The sequence below is a fragment of the Pinus tabuliformis genome, chromosome 4_1, assembly GCF_031772625.1.
Source record: "Pinus tabuliformis cultivar Carrire ecotype Pingquan chromosome 4_1, CPIR1, whole genome shotgun sequence".
In the NCBI taxonomy this organism is placed as follows: Eukaryota; Viridiplantae; Streptophyta; class Pinopsida; order Pinales; family Pinaceae; genus Pinus; species Pinus tabuliformis.
This window is the reverse complement of record NC_142303.1, coordinates 727,773,332-727,796,893: the sequence shown is the minus strand read 5'-3', so window position 1 is coordinate 727,796,893 and position 23,562 is coordinate 727,773,332.

Sequence of the window (23,562 nt, the reverse complement as noted above, 5' to 3'; positions counted from 1 at the left end):
AGGTAGCTTAGGATCGGAGAAAGAGTTATGCAAACAGGAAAAGAACATACAGAGAATTCAAAATTGGATATCATGTGTACCTAAGGATAAAACAAAGGAAAAGGACATTGAGGATGGGAATCTACCCAAAATTGGCAACATGGTTTTGTGGACCATTTGAAATATTGGATCGGGTTGACCTAGTAGCTTATCAATTAGCTTTACCTAGTCACATTAAAATTCATAATTTCTTTCATGTGTTATTACTTGATAAATATATACATGATATCTCTCAGGTTATTTATTGTAAAGTGCTGCAGGTGGAAGTCAAAGGGAACTTCCCAGTAGAGACTCTTTTTATTCTAGACAAGAAGGAGACCTAGCTCTGAAATCAAGTTGTCGTTTAGGTTAAAGTTCAATGGAAGCAATTTACCCTAGAGGAAGATACCTAGGAGCGAAGAAAAAATGAAAAATAATTATTTGACATTTTTTTGAAAGGAAGAAACTGAAAATTAACACCGAGGATTGTGTATAAAAAAGGGGCGGAGGGGGGGGGGGGGGGGAATATGTGATATCCCCTTTGATTTTAATAGTAATTAGCATTGTTGTAATTAGTGGTAGATAATTATGGATCAAACTTTGATTGTTTGGAAGGATATGGATATGAAATAATTACAGTTATTATAAATAAAAAAAAGCACTAGATGAATTTGGAATTGAAAATTACTAGAATGAGATACTTGAGAAACGAGATAATTTCCAACCTCAATATTAGATAAGATTGAGTCTAGTATTCCATGGAAGCTAGATGTTTCCAATATGTAAATATTTAATGGATGTTAGAAAAAGATCCATTGGTTCTCTAGCTAGAGAAAGATGTTAGTTATATGAAAAGTTCAAGCACTACTAGAGATAAATCTGGGCTTTAACAAAACAAAAAAAAATTCGTAAAAGCGGGACACTACTAATAGGAAAATATAGTGGAAGAAAATGTAGCAATATATGGATTGGAAGGATGAAGGGGCTACTAAAGCTCTGACCGATCGATTTTGGCAATTCATCTTGGCTCGGGAGAACTGTTGGTTCATTCACAGTTGGGTGGAAATAGTGTACTCATTTAATGTTTTCTTCAAAGTCTGGTTAGAAGTTATATTCATTTATATTTGATTGCATTATAGTTGGTGGTGTGGTTAATTTGGAAAGTCATGTTGTTAGTAGCACATAGATAATATCGTACTAGAACCACTTTTGTGCCTAAAGTATTATATTGGTTCTAATCGAAAGATATACACTGATTGGTCATTTAAATTAGGGTGCATGCTAACACTAATATTTAAAATTCTTTGTGGTTGGAATTATGTTATGTTTAGCATGATGAGTGGATTAAGGACATCGGAGAGGAGATAAATTTTTGCAAAAATCCTTATTTCTCTTTAGGTGTGAGTATATATAAAGGCTTAGATAGAATTACAAATCTCAAGAACAGATGAATTTTATTAAGATGAACTACAATTTGTAGGATTCATTAGCATGAGCATATGAAAACTGTGTATCCAATTTCATACTATGCTAAAATCCAACTTTATACTACAGTAAGTTCATGTTGATCATTATGATGTTTACTTGATGATTTTGCTTGGGTTATTTTAAGAAACAATATATGATCCTTTATATTTCTCTTTGAGGTAATGTTATAGCCTCATTTACCACTCTTGGTATATATGATGCTTTGTTTATGTCCTAGGTCATACCGTCCTTCCAGACTTGGTCCAAATATATAAAAAATAGTGTTTTATTTTATAGGCTACTTTGCCATGAGCTAAAAGCATGTAGATGTGGGTCAATCAATACCCAACCCGTGTATATGTATTAAAACACAAAAAAATTTAAATTTCCTTAATTTTGGATAGAGTTCACAGGTTTTACCTATTGATTACCTCCTATTGCTCATGGCCCAACTATTTCCCAACTAAAAAACTAATTGGGAGAGGTATAAATAGACCTCTATGGGAAGGCCTTAAGGAGAGGAGAAGAGATAGATTTATTATACTGAGATTATCCCTGATTGAGCCTGATGAACATGCTTCATGAAACCCTTGTTTCCTTGATTATAGATATCCCTCCTTTTGCTTGAGATATCATGGTGTTGGTGATGGAAGAAGATTTTTTATGGCTTGGATAGTATGCATCTGAAGTATGGTTCCACTTGGAGACATAGAAAGACTCAGGTGAATTCTCTCCATGTTATTTATAGCTTACTGCGATAAAATAAATGATGTCTTGTTATTGAAATTAACTATGTCTATGCATCACATTATGTTTTAATTCATATATGAATGTCGTTTTGATGTATGATCAATCATTTTTTTATATGATATAAAGTCAATTTCTTGAATATTCTTTACTTCTATACTGCTATGTATGTTCGAATTGAATGATTTTCAGGTTTGAAGAACATTGGCAATTGCAGAGGGTCTGAAACCTGTGGGACCTACTCGAACAGAGGAAATATAGGTACAGTCACTCTTACGTAGTTTGATAATATAAGCATCTTGCATGAATTATTTGATTATTTCTTGTTGTAGTTTTTTTTTTATCTGTTGGGGTTCTAACCCGAATCCCTAGGGTGCTTTCACTCAAAATAGAATAGGCGACTCCACTGGGGATAACAATCTTGTTGTTCCTGGTTTGGGTTGTTCATTCTCAATCAAGGCTCAGTCTTTGGATTGATTGTGGTTACGGTCTTATTTGCTCTACTAGATTCCTAGACCTCAAGTCTGATCTTTTGGATCATACTTTGCTTTTTATTTTTTCTTGCAAAGCTTTGTATACGCTCTTTACTTTGTTTACAGTCACGTATACATGCTCGTTTCTATAAAGTGAACTCGCGTATATGCAAGTTTCCTGTGTCGGCAGCGCGTGTGCATGCCACTGTGTTTGCACACAGTTGCGTATGAAAAGTTTTGCATTGTTTTTCGAAATCTTTCAGCCCAGATAGATTTGTTGCCTGGTCTTTTCAGTCTCTGTGTGGTCAATTGTTGATTGAAGAATTTAATTATTCTACAAGCTTACTGTTTCTAAGTCTCTTCCTCATTGAAAAGAGTTGGCCTAGGTTTGCTTCTTTAGTGAGTTTGTAATTTGTGTTTTGGCACAAAAGACTTTGTCCAAAAGGTCTTGATTGTTCTAGTCCTCCAGAACATGAGATTGTTTTAAGTTTTAGTGTTAAGCCTGGATTTCAAATCTACTTTCTTTGCTCTCCCTTTTTTTTTGGCTTCATAGCTTCTTGCTTTTTGAAAGTCTTTTTGATGAATTTGGAAAGGAAGCAATTATTTGTTGGCATGAATTCTAATGCTAGTACCTCCGCCAAGGGTAACTAGGAAGGGGAAAATTCGCCAAATGTTTATATGATAAGCTCTCATATTGACGTCGCGACGTGAGCACGCGATTATGGTGAATAAAAAACATCTAAGGCTAAATCTATTCCTAAAGCCACAAAACCACTTCATACTGAGTGGCCCTCTATTTAGTCTATACCTCAGATAACGAAAGGCTCCGCAAAGCACTCGACTATTAACCCTAATGCTAGGCCAACCAGAACTACTCGATTGTAGAAGATTTGGTCAAAGTCCTTGTGCTATGTCAGCATTGAAGGTACTCTAGTCATGCCCTGCTCAGAGAAGTGATTTTCTTTCGACAATCAGTGGAATAGACCCAAATATTTCTTTAGTGCTTACTTTTGATATGTTGAATGTCAAAAAGAGACTTCCTCACCATATGGATTTCGAGATAAAGCCCACATACCGAAAGACCAATATTTTTTAGATTGTTATAGATGAGGGAGCTTCCACATGCATGATGTCTATGTCATGGTGGAAGGCCATTGGATCACCTTCAGTTGTTCCTTCATCGACTCTTTTGACGGAATTTGATTAACATTCTCCTAGGCTGCATTGGATTATCTCAGCCTTTCCTATCTGTGTTGGGGGAAGGTAGTGAATATTGAGGTAGAATTCGTCAATGTGAACCTGGATTATAACCTCCCCTTAGGTAGGAATTGGGTTTACGAGATGGATGCCATAGTTTCATCATTATTCCACATCCTCTATTTTCCTCGTGAGGGGAGGATTGTTAGAGTTGACTAGTTAGATTATTCTCCATGTCACTCTCACACAACTTTGGATTCTACTGTTCCATTGGTGGACAATACCCATCAATCTATTGAGAATTTAGGATTTGGGATGTACTCTTCTTAATGGGTATATTCGATCTCCCTGCTCCTACAGCTAGAATTAATGTGATTTCTTCCTCTAGGGGGCCTTCTCGGAAATATTTCTTTCGAACTTGTTATTTTTCAAACACTTGGCCCTTACCTTGATCTACCACCACATTAGATGGAGGGCAGGTAGGTGGAATGGCATTTCCCATGTCTGCAGTGGAGCTCACTTATCAATCTATCGTTAACTATGCAGAAAACCATCCCACTCCGTTTTCACTAGAGGAGTTAGATGGTGATGTGGCTCTGGCTTGGACCCTCAATTCTACTCAAGCTTTGGATTGCTTGGATACAGTCTTACCATCTGAAGAATCAATTTTGGAAGCAATGATGGGTGTGGATCGACCATGGGATGATTTACATCATCATTCATATTTTCTCCCTCCGTTGCGTAAAGTTGAATCTAGTTTGTCCAATTTTTCTACTCGTGATGTTTATACAGTTTCAAACCCTTTGGCTCCAGTACAATTTTCTGCCAAAGATAACATGTCAGTTATCTCACAAACTGTGCCTGTGAACATCTCTAGGAATCATAACATAATCGAAAATGTCTTCATTGGAGCTGACTGTTCCCCTGAACGAATTCAAATCTACACTGATCTCTTCATATAATTTTGAGATGTGTTCGCTTGGTCTTATGAGGAAATGCCTAGAATTGATCCATCTATAGTCCAACATGAGATCAAGGCATACGAAAACACCAAACCTATTCATCAAAAAATTCAACTGTCAATCCTCGGAAAGCGACAGCTATTAAAGTTGAAGTTGAAAATCTGCTTAAGGTGGGTTTCATATACCCCGTTCCTCTAACTGAGTGGGTTTCTAACCTAGTCCTAGTAGATAAGAAGCAAGGAATGATCCGAGTATGTATCGACTTTAGGGATTTAAATAGAGCTTGTCCAAAAGAAAATTACCCCATGCCTTTTAACGATCAAATTGTTTATGAATGTGCAGGTAATGAAATTTTTTTGTTCATGAACAGATTCTTTGGCTACAATCAAATTACTATCCATCCAGGCGATCAGCACAAGACATCCTTTATTTGTCCTTGGGGCACGTTTGGATACAAGAAGATGCATATTGGCCTTAAATATGTTGGATCTAATTTTCAGCGGGCCATGTCTTATGCTTTCCACGACATCGAAAATGTTATCAAACCATACTTAGATGAATTAGCTACTAGTTTTCACAAGATAATTGATCATCCCAGGCAGCTTCGGTTAGTCTTTGAGAGATTTCGTTTTTATAAAATCTGGTTGAATTTGAATAAGTGTTTTTTTGTGGTCACATCCAATCGACTGTTAGGATTCATTGTATCGACTGAAGGGATTCGAGTTGATCCTTTCAAGGTTGAGGCAATAATTCAATGTCATCCCCCATCTTCCATTCGTCAACTTCAAAGTCTCCAAGGAAAGGAAAATTTATTGAGGATATTTACAGAAAATTACACTGAGATTACCAAAAGATTTATGCGTTTTCTTAAGAAAGGAGTTCCATTTTTATGGGATGATTTCTCACAATGATCTTTTGATGCTTTGAAAAAAGAATTAACCTCTACTCCATTATTGATTCCACTAGATTATGGTGGAGATTTCCTTCTGTATCTCATTGTGGAAAAATCAACCATCGGTATGGTTTTGGTTCAAGAGGATGATGCTCTCGGTGAGCATGTAATCTACTACTTGAGTCGAGGCTTAGTAGGACCTGAGCTACCTATTCTCCCATTGAGAAATTGGCCTTGGAGGTTCTCCATGGTCTTCAGCAACTTTGTCGTTACATTCTGCTTTGGAAAATGTTTGTCTTAGTAGTTGTCAATCCTTTTCAGTTTGTCCTCAATAGGCGAGTGATTGGGGGAAAGTATAATTGATGGATTTTTATTTTGCAAGAGTTCAATCTCGAATTATTTTCAAGTAAATCTAAGAAGTCTGGAATTGATTTTGGAGCTGCCTTGTGAGGAAGCTATTGTCTATGAGGAAAATTTTCTTGACAAACATTTATTCCTCATTTCTTCACAGGATCCCTGGTATGGAGATATCATTATATATCTCCAGACTTCGAAGTTTCCACCTGCTTTGTCCAAAGATGAGCATCAAAAGTTACGTCACCTTGCCAAAAACTATGTTATTACTGGTGATTCATTATATCATAGAGGGGTTGACTCAATCCTTAGGCATTGCTTAACTTTGGAAGAAGTTGAGTCAGTACTTAATTACTGCCATAGTGGAGCTTGTAGTAGTCATCTATTAGGGCTTGCAATAGCCCAGAAAATTTTGCAAGTAGGCTACTTTTAGGCTTTAATTTTCAAATACTATATTGAAGTAGTCAAATGTTGCCATCCTTGTCAAGTTTATATTTGGAAAATGTGTGCGCACCCAACTCTACTTTTTCTAGTTATCACTGTCAGTCCATTTACGAAATGGGGCATTGATTTTATTACTTGTAATCCACCTTCAGCAAAGAAACATAAATACATCATTGTGGCCATAGACTACTTTACGAAGTGGGTTGAGGCCATGCCTACTTTCAAAAATGATAGTGAGACAGCAACCTTGTTTCACTTCAACTAGGTTGTTTCACGATTTGGTATCCCAAGAGTGATTGTCACTGACCATGGCAGTCACTTCCAAAATCAACTGATGACTGAATTAGATCTCAAGTTGGGCTTTCGGCAGGAGAATTCATCTTCATACTATCCTCAGGCCAATGGGTAGGTTGAAGATGTGAATAAGTCCCTTAAGACAATCCTACAAAGGACAATTGATAAAACTCAATCCACTTGGCACATCATGTTGTATCAGGCACTTTGGGCATATGGAACCTTAGTTAAGACTGCCACTGGTTTTACTCCTTTTCAACTAGTTTATGGGTTGGAATCTATCTTCCTTTGTTGGAAATACTGAGAGGGGGGGTGAATCAGTATTTATTATTTTTTTGTTTTAGTGATTGTCAAAAGCATATATAGATATGTATATGTATACACAGAACACAGAAATCGACAGTTGGAATAAATGCTTTTATTAAGACTCAAGACAGTGCAATGAAATAAATACAATATAAGTATATCTGACTGTGAATAGTTGCCAAGCTCCAACTTGGACTTCAGTGAGGCTCCAACCTCCAGAGCACCAACTCTGTTTTGCCAAGAAACCAATATTGGACTTTAGGAGCACCAACTCCCAAGGACTTCAATCCTGTTCAGTTTTGAGGCTCCAACCTCTTGGGCTCCAACCCAACCTTGATATAAACTGGTTCTGCTACTTCTGCCTCTGCTGCCTCTACAGTCTCTGCTGCTTCTGTTGCCTCTGCACCCTTTGCTGGTTCTGTTGCCTCTTCTCTAGGTTTTTTTTTTTCACCACAACAACAACATTCAATCCTCTGTTTTTGCAGTTTTTATACATTCCTGCGCCTCTGTCCATTCATTTCCTCTTTCTCGCTAGCTCTTTGGCTTTCTCTCCCTGCAGGCTCTACCGATTCCTTAATGCTCGCTTGGTGCTTCGGCTTCCCAGTCCATGGCTCCCTCTGACTATTCGAGTGTTCCAATACTCACAGGACGTGTTGAATCAATGGCAAAGGAATGAGTAAACGTAGAGGACCCATATTCATAAAACTGTAACAGCCCCTTGTTTTTCTCATGATAGCAGGCATATACGGGGCTGGCATTATTTATTTAACGGACAGCCACATCCTTTCGACAATGATAGCAGGCATGATTCTCCCCATGTTACTGACGCTCAACCTTCTAATTCATCGGAAACAACGATCGTAAGCCTTTCGGCTTAAAACACCCCGCGCAAGCCAAAATTCTATTACTCAGGAAATATATGAAAAAACAGGCGAAAAACACTAAAGGCGGACTTCAAATTTAGTTCACCCGCAACTATAATGTATCGGGTCCGCAGCATTCATCGCAATCGGCGATCGCAAAGGGCCGATGGCCGATGGGCCAATCCTCCTATGGACGCGATATTCCATTGAATCATATTGTATATGCCTGTCGGGTCCACTGCTCCTATCGCTATCGGCGATCGCAACATAACTGCAGTCACCAATGGCCGATGGCCGATGCAATGGACCGGATGCAATATGGTATTAAACCATAATTTATATGCTCGTCGGGTCCGCATATATTGTTGCAATCGGAGGTAGGGCCTTTACCACTCCCAATACCCGCTCTGAAATGTCGGATGCGATATATTATAAACTGGTTTTAATTCCTCCGTCAAGTCCACAACTGTATATCGTAATCGGGGGTTTCAGAAGTGACAACCCTTTGAGACTAGCGACATAGTGGATGCGATATTACATTGGACCATGTTTTATATGCCCGTCGGGTCCGCATGCTTATCACAATCGGCGATCAGGAGAGTGTCATGCCTTAGCGACGGATGCGATATGGTATTACACCATGGTTTATATTCCCGTCGGGTCCGCAACCCTATTGCAATCGGAGGTTTCAGTGGTGGCACATAGCTGAACCGCCGATTAGCGATGTCGCCGATATCCATATATATGCCTTTATATATATAAACTTCTCTGTTGATAGTGTGTTTGTAATATGTGCCTGCCGATAGTGTTAAGGCATATGTATATGGGTTTTCTCCTCCGATAGTTGTGAATGCATATATAACCAAGTCTTAGCCTCCGTTGCCCTTCGATAGTGTTAAACACATATATGCATAGTTTTGCTCCCGATATCTGTTATATGTGGCATATATGGCTCTATTTGCTGCAATTGCTCCTCCGATGGCTCCTCTTGCTCCTCTTGCTCCTCTTGCTCCGATAGCTCCTCTTCTTTGGTATATATATGGCATATATAAATGTGGCTCCTCTCGCTTGGTCTGCTCCTCTTGGCTCTGTCTCCTCCTCTTGAATATTGCCATATTGACATCAATGACAATCTGTGTCCAACAATCTCCCCCTTTGTTATTGATGGCAATATTCTTCTGCTCTCTCTCCCCCTTTGACATCAATGGCAAAGGAATGCATACGAACTCCCCCTGTCAAACTGCTCCCCCTGTCCTGCTACGTCTTTATGAATGAACTTGAATGATGATAACGGAATAACCCCCATCTTTTGACGCAGATGTTCAAATGCTTCCTGAGGAAGAGGTTTTGTGAAAATATCAGCTATCTGTTCCTTAGTACTGATATATTCCAGAGCGATGTTTTGTTCAGCTACTTGCTCACGAAGGAAATGATACTTGATTGGTATGTGTTTGGTTCTCGAGTGCATCACTAGATTTTTGTTGAGACTGATAGCGTTGGTGTTGTCACAATAGATGATAATCGGTTGATCTGTACATATGTCGAGATCTTTTAGAGCTTCCTTCATCCATAGTATCTTAGAGCAACAGTCTGCTACAGCAATATACTCGGCTTCGGCTGTGGATAATGATATGGATGACTGTTTTTTGCTGAGCCAGGATACTAAATAGTCTCCTAGGAAGAATGCATTTCCACTAGTACTTTTCCGATCATCTATGCTTCTAGCCCAATTAGCATCTGTGTATGCAGTTACCGTCATTGTTGAGTCCTTTGGGTACCAAAGACCAAAATCAGAAGTTCCCTTCAAATATCTGAGAATTCCTTTTACAGCTAATAAATGAGATTGTTTGGGAGCAGATTGAAATCTTCCCACCATTCCTACTGCTTGCATTATGTCTGGTCGTGTAGCTGTTAAGTATAGAAGGGCTCCAATCATTGAACTGTAATGAGTTGCATCTACTAGAGGGGAGTTATCATCTTTGCTCAGTTTTCATTTTGTGGTCATAGGTGTACTCATGGGTGCATAGTCCTTCATTCCATATTTTTTGAGCATGTCTTTTAGATATTTGGCTTGAGATACATACAATCCTGTTCTAGTTTGAGATACTTGAAGTCCAAGGAAGTGGGACAGCTCTCCCATCATTGACATCTCAAACTCTTTTGCCATGCTTTGAGAAAATTCATGGCTCATTTCATCATTATTACTAGCAAAAATCAGATCATCGACATAAACAAGAGCAACTAGTAACTTACCTAGATCTGTCTTTATGTATAGATTGCTTCCAGCCACTCCCTTTTTGAAGCCTTGTTGTTGGAGATAGTTATCCAGTCTTGCATACCAAGCTCTAGGAGCTTGTTTCAACCCATATAAAGCCTTTTTCAATTTAAAGACTAAGTCCTTTCCTACTGTTAGATCAAAACCTTCTGGTTGCTCCATGTAGACTTCCTCCTTGAGTTCCCCATTTATAAATGCTGATTTCACATACATTTGATAGATTTTGAATCCTTTTGAGCAAGCAAATGCTAAGAACATCCTGATAGCTTCCATACGGGCCACTGGTGCAAATGTCTCTTCAAAGTCAACTCCTTCAATTTGTGAATAGCCTTTGCAGACAAGTCTTGCCTTGTTTCTGATAACCTGTCCTTCCTCATTCATTTTATTTTTGAACACCCATTTGGTTCCTATTATGTTTTTGTCCTTTGGATGAGGTACCAGCTCCCATGTCTTGTTCTTCTCAATTTGGGACATTTCTTCTTCCATTGCTTTTACCCAATGAGGATCCTTACTTGCTTCTGCAAATGTTTCTGGTTCTATCATAGATAGGAGGGCAATGACTTTTCTCTTGGGTGTGATTGATATCCTTCTTCGGGTCTGCACACCTTCATCTTTATCGCCAATGATCTGCTCTTCTGGATGATGTTTTTGGACATATTTCAACTTTGAAGGGGTATTAGGTGGTTCTCTTTCCTCTTCTTCTTCTTCTTCTTCTTTCTCATCTATTTCTTCTTTTGTAGGTTCTTCTTCTTCAATGAGAAAGTCATCTTCATGTTATTCAATTTCCTTTTCTGGAAGATCTTCATCAACCTTTATATCAATGCTTTCCACTATTTTCTTCAGTCGATAATTGTAGCACTTGTAAGCCTTGCTCCGTATAGAGTATCTAAGAAATATCCCTTCATCAACTCGAGAATTAAACTTTCCGGGTGAGCCATCATTTATTTTTATGAAGCACTTGCTCCCAAAGATCTTGAAGTACTTCACTGAAGCAGGTCTTCCTTTCCATAGCTCATAAGGAGTTTTATCACAATTTGGTCTCAATTGAGTCCGATTCAGTGTATAGACAGTTGTCCCTACTGCTTCTCTCCAGAATGTAGGCTGTAAGTCTGCTGCTAATGGCATGGTTCTCCCCATCTCTTGGACTGTTCGGTTTCGTCTTTCAACTACCCCATTTTGCTGAGGTGTTCTAGTAGCTGAGAATTCCCTTTTAATTCCATGAATATTATAGAACTTACTGAACTCGTTTGATGTGAATTCTCCTCCTCTGTCTGTTCTGAGGCACTTAATTTTTGAATCTTTACCATTTTCTACAAAGGCTTTGAAATTCTTAAAACACTCAAAAGTTTCAGATTTATACTTTATGAGATATATCCACATCATTCTAGTATAATCATCAACAAATAACACAAAGTACCTTTCTCCTTGGAGTGCTTGATTTCTAGTTGGCCCACATACATCAGCATGGATGATCTCCAAGGGCTTCTATGTATAATGTTCCTTTGCCTTTTCGTTGGTTCTGGTCTGCTTTCCATGTTGACATGGATCACACACTGCTTGATTTGGTTTGAACAGCCTTGGGATGTCTTGTACAACTTCGATCTTGCTGATATTGATCAGATTTTCGAAGCTTGTATGTCCAAGTCACTTGTGCCACAGCCAACTCTCATCTGTCTTACTCAAGTATCATTTATTTTCCTGAATCTTGTTCAGAATGTAAATATTGTCTGGTGTTCTCACCCCTTTTGCCACAAGTTTCCCTAAGGCAGAGTTCCTTATTTCACAGTCTTTGGTGCTGAAAACAACCTTATGTCCTTGATCACAGATTTGGCTGACACTCAGAAGGTTGTGTTTGAGTCCATCAACCAGCAGAGCATCCTGAGCTTTTCCTTTTCCATTTATCAGAGTAATTGTTCCTTTTCCTACAATTCTTCCAGATCTGCTTCCAAAAGACACATTCCCTTCCTTTTTGCTCAGTGAGACAAACTTCCCTCTATCCCCTGTCATGTGTCTGGAGCACCCTCTGTCTACAAACCACTGGTTCGCATTATTTTGAGCACATAGAGCCAGGCCACATTTGTCCATGCTGGAGTTCTTGCTACTCATCTTTCTTCCTTTGAGTGGGCAGTCTTGTTCATAGTGTCCATTATTGTAGCAAAAAGAGAAAATCAGATCAAATTTGGTCAAGGAATCAAATGAATTGAAGGTTTTGATTTGTTCCTGTCTTTTGGGGGCATATGAGTTGACTACTCGGTCCTTTTGCATTGTTTTTTCACTTCTGCGAGCCATACAGTGTCTAGCTTGGTGACCGAAGTTTTTACAGTGAAAGCAGTGTCCAAGAAAGATGGTTTTGAAGCAACCACGGTTTGAGTCGATTTCCTTCCTGGGAATTACTCCTCCCTCATTCTTTGGATTTTTGATGGGCCCTTGGTGAAGTACAGGTTTGTATTTGTTGTAGTGTCCATGATTCGACTCCACATTCTTCTTTGGAGTAATTCTTTCTTCATTCTTGGAATCTGGGATGCACTTTTGATAACATACTTTTTCATCTTTTGGATTGCAGGAAAGTGCATCGGCATAGCTTTTCGCACTATTCTTAGTGCTTGAGGGTTCTCCTTTGAAACCTATTCCAGACTTGTCATGTTGAGGTTTTTGATTTTTTAGAATAGTCTCAAGTATTTGAGAGCTTTTACAGCCCTTTTTTATTTGCTCCAACTCCTTTCTCAAAGACACTATTTCAGCCTCACATTCCTCACAAGTCTCTTATTTTTCTTTAAGCTTTTCTACCAAGAGATCTTCTCTCCTTCTTATTTCCTTGTTTTCCACTTTGATAGAAATGATTTTGTTCCGTAGTTTCTCATTTTCTTCAATGGCGCTTATTAACAGTTCATCTACATTTCCTTGCAGTCCTGAGTCATCATCATCTGTGAGTGCCATGAATAATGCTTCTTGGCTTTCATCATGATCGCTTTCCTCATATGATTTCTTTTTGATGACCATAAACGCATCCTCATCAGACTCATCTTGCTTGGAGAAGAAGTTTTTCTTATTCAACCTTCTCTTTTAATGTGCCATTCTTTTATAATTTCCTTCATCATCACTGTCATGTTTATGAGGACATTTTGCTGCATAATGACCTATTTTACCACATTTAAAACAGATAAGAGGATACTTGCCTTTAAGCTTAGATCCTCTCTTCAGCTTTCGTACATATTGAGCCAATTCAGATTCCACATTTGACTCATCACTACAGTCATTCCTTTCTTTCACTTCCTTTGACTTTGAGGCCTTGAATGCTACATATTTGGAGCTAGGGCCACCTTTCCTCATTTCATAGGCAGTGAGAATTCCATGGAGTTCATCCATTTTGAGGGTATATAAATCCTTTGCTTCCTCTATAGCACTTATTTTGGAGTCAAATCTGTCTAGAAGAGACCTTAATACCTTTTGAACAATGGTACTTTCTTCCACCTTTTCGTCCAATCCTTTCAGGGAATTTACTAATTCAGCTACTCGAAGGAGGTATGCTGCAATATCTTCTTCATCTTCCATCTTCAAACTTTCAAATTGTCTTCTGTGAGTTTGAAGCTTTGCCTTTTTTACTTTTGAGTCTCCATCGTACAAGCCAACTAGCTTCTCCCACATTTCTTTGGTAGAGGTACAGTGCATGATTTTTGTAAACTCGGAATCAGTGATTCCACTAGTGATAGAGTTCATGGCCTTTGCATTTGCAATGTAGGCTTTCCTCTCGTCTTGGTCTGTTGGAAGAGTGGAAGTCGCCTGGTATTCCGTTTGACAAAAATGCCAGACTTCAGGTCTAAGGGACATTAAGTAGTAAGTCATTCTTTTCTTCCAGAAACCAAAGTTAGTGCCATCGAATAGAGGAGGTTTTCCTTATGCTTCCTGATTTCTCATCATGGCTGCGTATCCTTCTTCAAGCTGTTAGGCTAGTATGAAGAAGCCTGCTCTGATACCAATTGTTGGAAATACTGAGAGGGGGGGTGAATCAGTGTTTATTATTTTTTTGTTTTAGTGATTGTCAAAAGCATATATAGATATGTATATGTATACACAGAACACAGAAATCGACAACTGGAATAAATGCTTTTATTAAGACTCAAGACAGTGCAATGAAATAAATACAATATAAGTATATCTGACTGTGAATAGTTTCCAAGCTCCAACTTGGACTTCAGTGAGGCTCCAACCTCCATAGCACCAACTCTGTTTTGCCAAGACATCAATCTTGGACTTTAGGAGTACCAACTCCCAAGGACTTCAATACTGTTCAGTTCTGAGGCTCCAACCTCTTGGGCTCCAACCCAACCTTGATATAAACTGGTTCTGTTGCTTCTGCCTCTGCTGCTTCTGCTGCCTCTACAGTCTCTGCTGCTTCTGTTGCCTCTGCACCCTCCGCTGGTTCTGTTGCCTCTTCTCTGGTTTTTTTTTTTCACCACAACAACAACATTCAATCCTCTGTTTTTGCAGTTTTTATACATTCCTGCGCCTCTGTCCATTCATTTCCTCTTTCTCGCTGGCTCTTTGGCTTCCTCTCCCCGCAGGCTCTACCGCTTCCTCAATGCTCGCTTGGCGCTTCGGCTTCCCAGTCCATGGCTCCCTCTGACTATTCGAGTGTTCCAATACTCGCAGGACGCATTGAATCAATGGCAAAGGAATGAGTAAACGCAGAGGACCCATATTCATAAAACTGTAACAGCCCCTTGTTTTTCTCATGATAGCAGGCATATACGGGGATGGCATTATTTATTTAACGGACAGCCACATCCTTTCGACAATGATAGCAGGCATGATTCTCCCCATGTTACTGACACTCAGCCTTCTAATTCATCGGAAACAGCAATCGTAAGCCTTTCGTCTTAAAACACCCCGCGCAAGCCAAAATTCTATTACTCAGGAAATATATGAAAAAACAGGCGAAAAACACTAAAGGCGGACTTCAAATTTAGTTCACCCGCAACTATAATGTATGAGGTCCGCAGCATTCATCACAATCGGTGATCGCAAAGGGCCGATGGCCGATGGGCCAATCCTCCTATGGACGCGATATTCCATTGAATCATATTGTATATGCCTGTCGGGTCCACTGCTCCTATCACTATCGGCGATCGCAACATAACTGCAGTCACCAATGGCCGATGGCCGATGCGATGGACTGGATGCGATATGGTATTAAACCATAATTTATATGCTCGTCGGGTCCGCATATATTGTCGCAATCGGAGGCAGGGCCTTTACCATGTTTGATACCCGCTCTGAAATGCCGGATGCGATATATTATAGACTGGTTTTAATTCCTCCGTCGGGTCCACAACCGTATATCACAATCAGGGGCTTCGGAAGTGACAGCCATTTGAGACCAGCGACATAGTGGATGCGATATTACATTGGACCATGTTTTATATGCCCGTCGGGTCCGCATGCTTATCGCAATCGGCGATCGGGAGAGTGTCATGCCTTAGCGACGGATGCGATATGGTATTACACCATGGTTTATATTCCTGTCGGGTCCACTGCCTTATCGCAATCAGAGGTTTCAGTGGTGGCACATAGTTAAACTGCCGATTAGCGATGTCATCAATATCCATATATATGCCTTTATATATATAAACTTCTCCGCCAATAGTGTGTTTGTAATATGTGCCCGCCGATAGTGTTAAGGCATATGTATATGGGTTTTCTCCTTCGATAGTTGTGAATGCATATATAACCAAGTCTTAGCCGCCGTTTGCCCTCCGATAGTGTTAAACACATATATGCATAGTTTTGCTCCCGATATCTGTTATATGTGGCATATATGGCCCTGTTTGCTACAATTGCTCCTCTGATGTCTCCTCTTGCTCCGATATGCTCCGATAGCTCCTCTTCTTTGGTAATATATACGGCATATATAAATGTGGCTCCTCCGGTCTGCTCCTCTTGGCTCCATTTGCTCCTCTTGGCTCTGTCTCCTCCTCTTGAATATTGCCATATTGACATCAATGACAATCTGTGTCGAACAAATGTAAAATTTCGTCCCTTAAGCCAGCTATAGAACTTCTTCTAGAGACATCTAGTCTCAAAAAATGCCTCATTCATTTGGAACATATTGATGAGCAGTGTCAAGATGCAGCCATAGTAAATGAAGCCCATAAGAAGAGGATTAAAACTAAATATTATAAAGTTGTACATCCTTGGCTTTTTTTTTTACAGCGACCTTGTCTTAGTCTATGACTAAACAAAGATGCCTCAGGGATAGGCAAGTTCAAATCTATGTGGTATGGTCTCTTTATAGTCAAGCATGTTTTGAAAGAAGGGGCTTATGAATTAATTGACTTTGAAGGGAACAAGTTGGTGGAGCCCAGGAATGGGCTCTACCTTAAGAATTATTTTCCTTAGGCTTTGGCTGACCAATTGCTCGTTTCTATATATTGTATCCTTGTACATGTCTGTCTGGCATTTTGTGATGTCAGTATTTTTTGATCTGCTTTGGAAGTTATTGATGGGTGATTCGATATATTTCAGATTCGCCAACAGTGCAAGTAGGCACACTCAGAATCTTACTTCGCGGCTTGGGTGATTTATTATCCATCTGGAAAATTGGTGGTGTCGTGGGGAGTATTTATTGGCCCTGCTTCTAACAGCATTGCCGAATATACTGTCGTTCTTAATTTACTATCCGAAGCAATATCTTATGGGATTGATTCGTTGGTAGTTTATCTAGACTCACAACTAGTGGTGTCGCAGTTAAATAACACTTATCGGGTTTGCGATCCTTATTTATATCGGCAATTTTTTAGAGTGGGAGTGTTGTAATGATCATTTATTTATATCACATATGTTCACATTTGACGATCTGAGAATTCATTAGGAGACTTTATTTCTAATCAAGCATTAGATTGGCACATTAATCATTCATCAAATTAAATAACATCAAAAAAATCGAATATGTATATATATCATAAAATTGCTTATATATAGATGCAGTGTTCAAAAATAATATACAAAATTGGCACAGGATGCCCTCAAAATTTGGGATTATGTCCATAATCATGTCGAGCCATACATAGATCTATATATCGAGCTGGCTCAGGATGAGTGGTTAAAAATTTAACCACAACGTTGGTTACACGCCGAAGTATCCGGACCCAATCCCGTGGCACCCCTACCACATGGTGCTGCTCCTCCGGCAGATCCTCTACAGCTATCATAGGTACCTGGTGAGTTATTCTCACCAAGTTTCTCTAAACAACATAAAGGACTCTCCCTGTCTTGGTTGTCGCCACTTCAGCCCCTCTTTCGTGACACCTGTGCCTCGAAAATCCATCAGGTCTCACTAGATCCACATCTAGAACATGGTCATTATATTTTGTCAGTATTTTGTCCCATTAAAAATAATTTTTTTTTGACTTCATTTCATATTAAAAAATACAAGAAAAACAAAAAAAAACTCACAAAAACTTAAAAATTGTTACCTATGTCTTCCCATGCTGCATTTGGTGGTAACACTAAGTCTGGATCTCCTTAGAAATCCATGCCAGAATATGGGTAGTAATCGACTGCAATGATCTGTTAATCCCACCAGGTGAAAAACTCATCATCAAAGGTCATTCTAGGTAGGTCACCGCCCCCAAGACGCTTCATCAGGTCTGCCCATCTACCCATTCGTGGATCTCTAGGGCTGCTGGTGAACATTGTTACTTTTGGATATAGCCCATATACATTCTCAAAGAAGAGTGAACACAAGATGGTTCCATATCCAAAATTCTTCATTTGACCCTTCTGTATAGAGGTCAATTGACTCTTCATGTTAGTCAGAAAAGGAGTGCACCAGTGAAATACTGTGATAAGACATTCCACTGCCAGGCTCATAGATACTCGTGACACCTGATGCAGGGAAGCTGACCCATTTACCCGTGTAATGGTAAATAGAAAATTCCTCAAGGATATACTTTCCACCTGTTTGATTGGAATTTGAATCCCAATCTTCTCTGGATGTCCAGGACAATATATATGGACATTGTCTTCCACCGAAAGACTACCTCTCGTCCTGCCTGTCCAGTGCATGACCTCCTCTCTTCGGGAGAGGCCGGTAATGAAATAGATATCTTCGACCTCAATTCGTAGAGGCATCTAGTCAATCATGGAAGCGTCGTCCTTTGTGCTTCAATAGTGGATCAAAAGTTCTAGCAAGCGCGTATTGGATTTCATATTTGGCACTTTGAAGAATTTGAGTAAGCTGCAGCCTCTCATAGCATCCAATACATTTTGATCATTCATTACCTCATTATCTAGAGTGGGTTGTTTTTCAAGGAAATTTTGTAGATTTCTTCGAGATTTTGTTTCAGTCCCATGACCGCTGACCCGTCATGGTAGATATCTTTCTCTCACTAGGATTTAGGTTAGGGAAAACCATTTTTCGCTGCATCTTGCATACTAGCCTCCATTCAGTGATACATTAGTCATAGGGTTGACCCCATCGTATCGTGGTCAGCAAACCATTTTCACTTGTCAATTTTTTTTTAAATCATGATGCGATGGTAGAGCCATCCTTTACATGGGCATCATAGTTAGATCGTCACTGAAATTGGTTTCCCATGCTAATATACTGAGTAGGCTTGGGAGTCATGTTTAGTACCACCATGACTAATGCAATGAAGATGCATTCTCCTTTCTTCCGCGCTAATTTCTGGCCTTATACCCTAGAGGCCCCTTTGTGTTGAGTTGTACTGTTGCATTGCATTTTGACTATTTGCACCTTTTGGACTTGAGCCGGCTCCACTTGGACTCGTGTTTAAGCCACTTATTTGAACTATCCTCTACAAATTCAACCATGCAATAACATAGCTTCTACAACTTGATGCATCCTTTTACCCATGGAAATAGCATCCCTTCAATGTCCTTGACCAGTTTCACCTCCCTACATTGAGCATAGGAATGTTCCCCTCCTAGGAACTAGATCATATGTTTCTCTGACACTCATTATTTCCACTATACTATAGCATTATTTTATTCTTTTTCTATCTTAAAGAAAAAGACAAAAAAATTATATATTCCAAAAATAGCAGGAACGGGACAACATTTCGATATTCAATTGGCAGATAGAGTCAGTTGTGTCGCCCTTAAAAAAAGAACTCAAAAGAAAGTCTCTCCTCCATTGGGGTGGGATATAGTTTGACTTAGGAGTGCCTTAACCTTGTTATTGAGTCAGTAATCGTCTGATTGGTTACCTCTTCCAATCATATGGAGAGTTTTCTTATGCCTCTTGCATGAAAAACTTATACAGAGTTATCATATCCCGCCATATAGTTGTCATTAAGTCGTGCTTTTCTTCAAGGGAGGTAAGCCTGAGTCAGCCTCTCTACGGTGTCTCTTGACCTATTTTTAAGTTGGCCATCCCTGGTTGTCAATGTCATGTTTGTCATCACATCAGTTATATTGGTCCTTTTCTCATGCTGGTTTGAGAAGGTCTCCATTGACCTCTTGCTAGTGGGTCTTGTCTTTATCGACTATGACAAATTGCTTTGAGGGTAGATCTAGAGCCACACCTTGGCCATATTTTCATTATTGATAGGTCACCTTGTGCCCAGCATCGATTAGTATTATAGGTCTTTGAATGAGTGGTTTCCCTTGTGTTTGACATCACCTTTCATTATCACACATTGGGATTCATGCAGTGCCTTGGTTTCCATTTGATCCTATTGGTGGATTCCTCACCTCTTTTTTAGCTTTCATTATTGGTTGGTTCAGAGGGTTTCTATCGTGCACTAGCTACATCTTGTGTACGCTGAAAACGTGCTTCGGTTGGGTTACTACATATTTTTTCGTCTAATTTCTTCCACATTATTGGCCTACGAGTTACACTCATGCTAGATTGATGAAGGATGCCTTAATGCCTTCCTTCTAGTGAATCTTTCCCTATCGACTACAACTTATTTGCTCTCAGAAAAAGATATAGAGTCCATTTGGTAGTACCTTGGGGTTTTCAATCATCAGTGGCACATTCCTTCGCTATAGACAGTGAGAGACCATCATTGTCTCCTTACCTTGACTGTCATTATCATTATCAGTGAATAGTATTGCGTTTGTTAATGGTATACATCAATGAATGGTAATCAATCAATTTCTCACATGGTTTTCCATAGAACATTCATTCCCATTATGTAGAAATGTACCATGACAGTCGGTGAAGACCGAAGGTTGCATCAACATGTTTTGGTTCACTTGTCAGTTGCTCTTGTTGTTGATAGTTAACACCATCCACATTATATGTTGCAATTCTTCACAGCAACATATTATATGTTGGCATCCGAGTTGCGATGTAGTATCATTTTATTCCATCATGTTCATTTGGTACTATTGGGATCAGTTTTTGATATGATTGATTAGTTCCATCCTTCAACGTCATTGATCGTCTTCTTATATGTGATATTCAGACATGTACTTTTTCGATCACGATAAAATGATCCATTATGTACTTTTAGTTCATTTATACTAGTATACATATTGGATCCACTTGTACTTGATATGCGGACATGCTTTACTTTCTCTGAGCATGGGTATGCCCACCTCAGATAGCAGTTTCTTTCTGATCTCTTTTGATGGCTTGGTAGGCTTAATTCTGGTGAAGTCCTTTTCAGACTCAACATGATTCTTTCCATACACTTAATACATTTTGGCCATCATGTACCCCTTCTGACCTCATATATTAGCGGCCATCCGTTATAGCACCATTTACCACTCTTGGTATATATGATGCTTTGTTTACGGCCTAGGGAAACCCCTCCTTCTAGACTTGGTCCAAATATATAAAAAAACAATGTTTTATTCCCTGTACACTACTTTGCCTTGAGCTAAAAGCATGTACACGTGGGTCAGTCAAAACCCAACCCGCATATATGTATTAAAACACTTAAAAAAATAAATTTCCTTAATTTTGGGTAGATTTCATGGGGTTTACCTGTTGATTACCTCCTATTGCCTGTGGCACAATTGTTTCCCAACTAAGAAACTAATTGGGAGAGGTATAAATAGACCTCTATGGGATGCCTTAAGGAAAGGAGAAGAGATAGAGTTATTATACTGAGATTATCCCTGACTGAGTCTGATGAATCCATGTGCCTCATGCACTTCCCCAAGCTTTAGGAAACCCTTGTTCCCTTGATTAAAGATAGCTTTCCTTTTTCTTGAGATATCATGGTGTTGGTGATGGAAGAAGATTTTTGAAGGCTGGGATAGGACGAATCTGAAGGACGGTTATGCTTGGAGCCAGAGAAAGACTCAAGTGAACTCTCTCCATGTTATATATAGCTTACTGCAATAAAATAAATTTTGTCTAGTTTATGAAATGAACTATGTCTATCCATCAAATTATGTTTTAATTCATATATGAATGTTGTTTTGATGTATTATCAATCATTTGTTTATACGATATAAAGTCAATTTGGTGAATATGTTTTACTTCTATACTGCTATGTATGTTTGAATTGAATGATTTTCAGGTTTGAGGAACATTGGGAGTTGCAGAGGGTTTGAACCCCGTGGGAACTACTCAAACGAAGGAAATCTAGGTATAGTCAGTCTTGCGTAGTTTGATAAAAGAAGCACCTTGCCTGAACTGTTTGAGTATTTATTGTTGTAGTTTGCTTCTTCTCTATTGGGGTTCTAACCCAAATCCCTAGGGTTCTTTCACCAAAAATAGGTAATCCTCAAACTCTATTAGTGTCAAGACTCCTATGGTTTCCATAAAAAAGTGGACTAGTCGACGTGTACATCATCGGAAGGTAGTCGACAAGGTTGCAACAATATTGTAACAAATATAGGAAACAAACATAATAGAAAGAAGGCTTATGGGATGGATTGATAAACCTCCCAGCCATATATAACTTTTAATTAAATTGAAGAAGTGATTCTATATGTGGGGATAAACCAAAAGTAGCAGTGATTATATATGCCGGGATAAGCAGAAATTGGCTTAGTATTAGTGTCTCAATAATTATAATCTGTTAACAAATAACCATGGGGAGTTGCTTGTAGTTAAGAAATCTGTGACTAGAATGTAAAGACTTAGAGCTGCATCTTTCCATTTCATTCAAATTAACATACTTACATATATTAAATTAACATGACAGGATTTTTTAGCTCAACTATCAATAAATAAGTGATTTTTGGTGAATTAGGTAAACTTAAAAAAATTACTATTACAACATCCCTCTGATTACTTACACATATGCAACCAACAACTATGATAGTCTGCTTCGATGACACTATGAAAAGGAGAATAAGATCCACACACACACACACAGATACCTCTCTCTCTCTCTCTCTCTCTCTCTCTCTCTCTCTCTCTCTCTCTCTCTCTCTCTCGCTATATATATATATATATATATATATATATAGATGTATGTATGTATATATATAGACAACAAGCAAGCATGATAGTGTGCTCAAATGAAATTATGAACAAGAGAATAAATTATGGAAAACATTATAATATTGTACATCAACAGATTTCATGCAAGTAGCTAATAATGAGTAGGCAATTAACTGCATAGTCATAGTACAGGCTCCATTTACAACGCAAAAGTAACTTCATAGGTTAAGTGAAAATTATTAATCAACAGTTATGTTTGTATAGAAAATAAATACGTAGGCCTATGGCCTTGAAACTCCTACATATTGAAGAGGAGCAGAAAAATTACTACTAACGTAAAAAAATAAAAAGGAAATTCTGAAATAGTCAGGCACTCTTCCATAGGATGAGAATATTGGCGTGCTAAAAGAAAAACTGATGTTGGTGATTTCCAAGCCTTCATAATTCTAAGGTAGAAAATATGAAGCTAACACCTATAACGTGGAGTGAGTATGAAATAAAAACCATGCGATGTGCATTGAAAAATCTGGAGACAACCCAACAACAATTAAGAAAGTCGAGGGTATAAACATACACTCCCTCCACACACTCATTAACCTCAAGAATAATTGAATTATTAAACATTCTGTGGTGGAATGAGCAAAGGTCACCCACCTATGAAATGTAGGATGGAATAGGTGCTAAGGACCTTGAAGACCTTCAGGAAATTGAGTCAAGAAAAGGAGAGCGTGAGCATACCGATGAATTTCATAAGGAAGCATGTTAGATTAGGTGTGACATATCAAAGAATTGGTGTATTTATGAGAGTAAGTGACTATGGAAGAGGGGAGGAGCTCAGGAATGATTACCTATTTTAATTCAACTGGGGTTTGAGCTTCAGTCTCGTTGCTGCAATGGCCA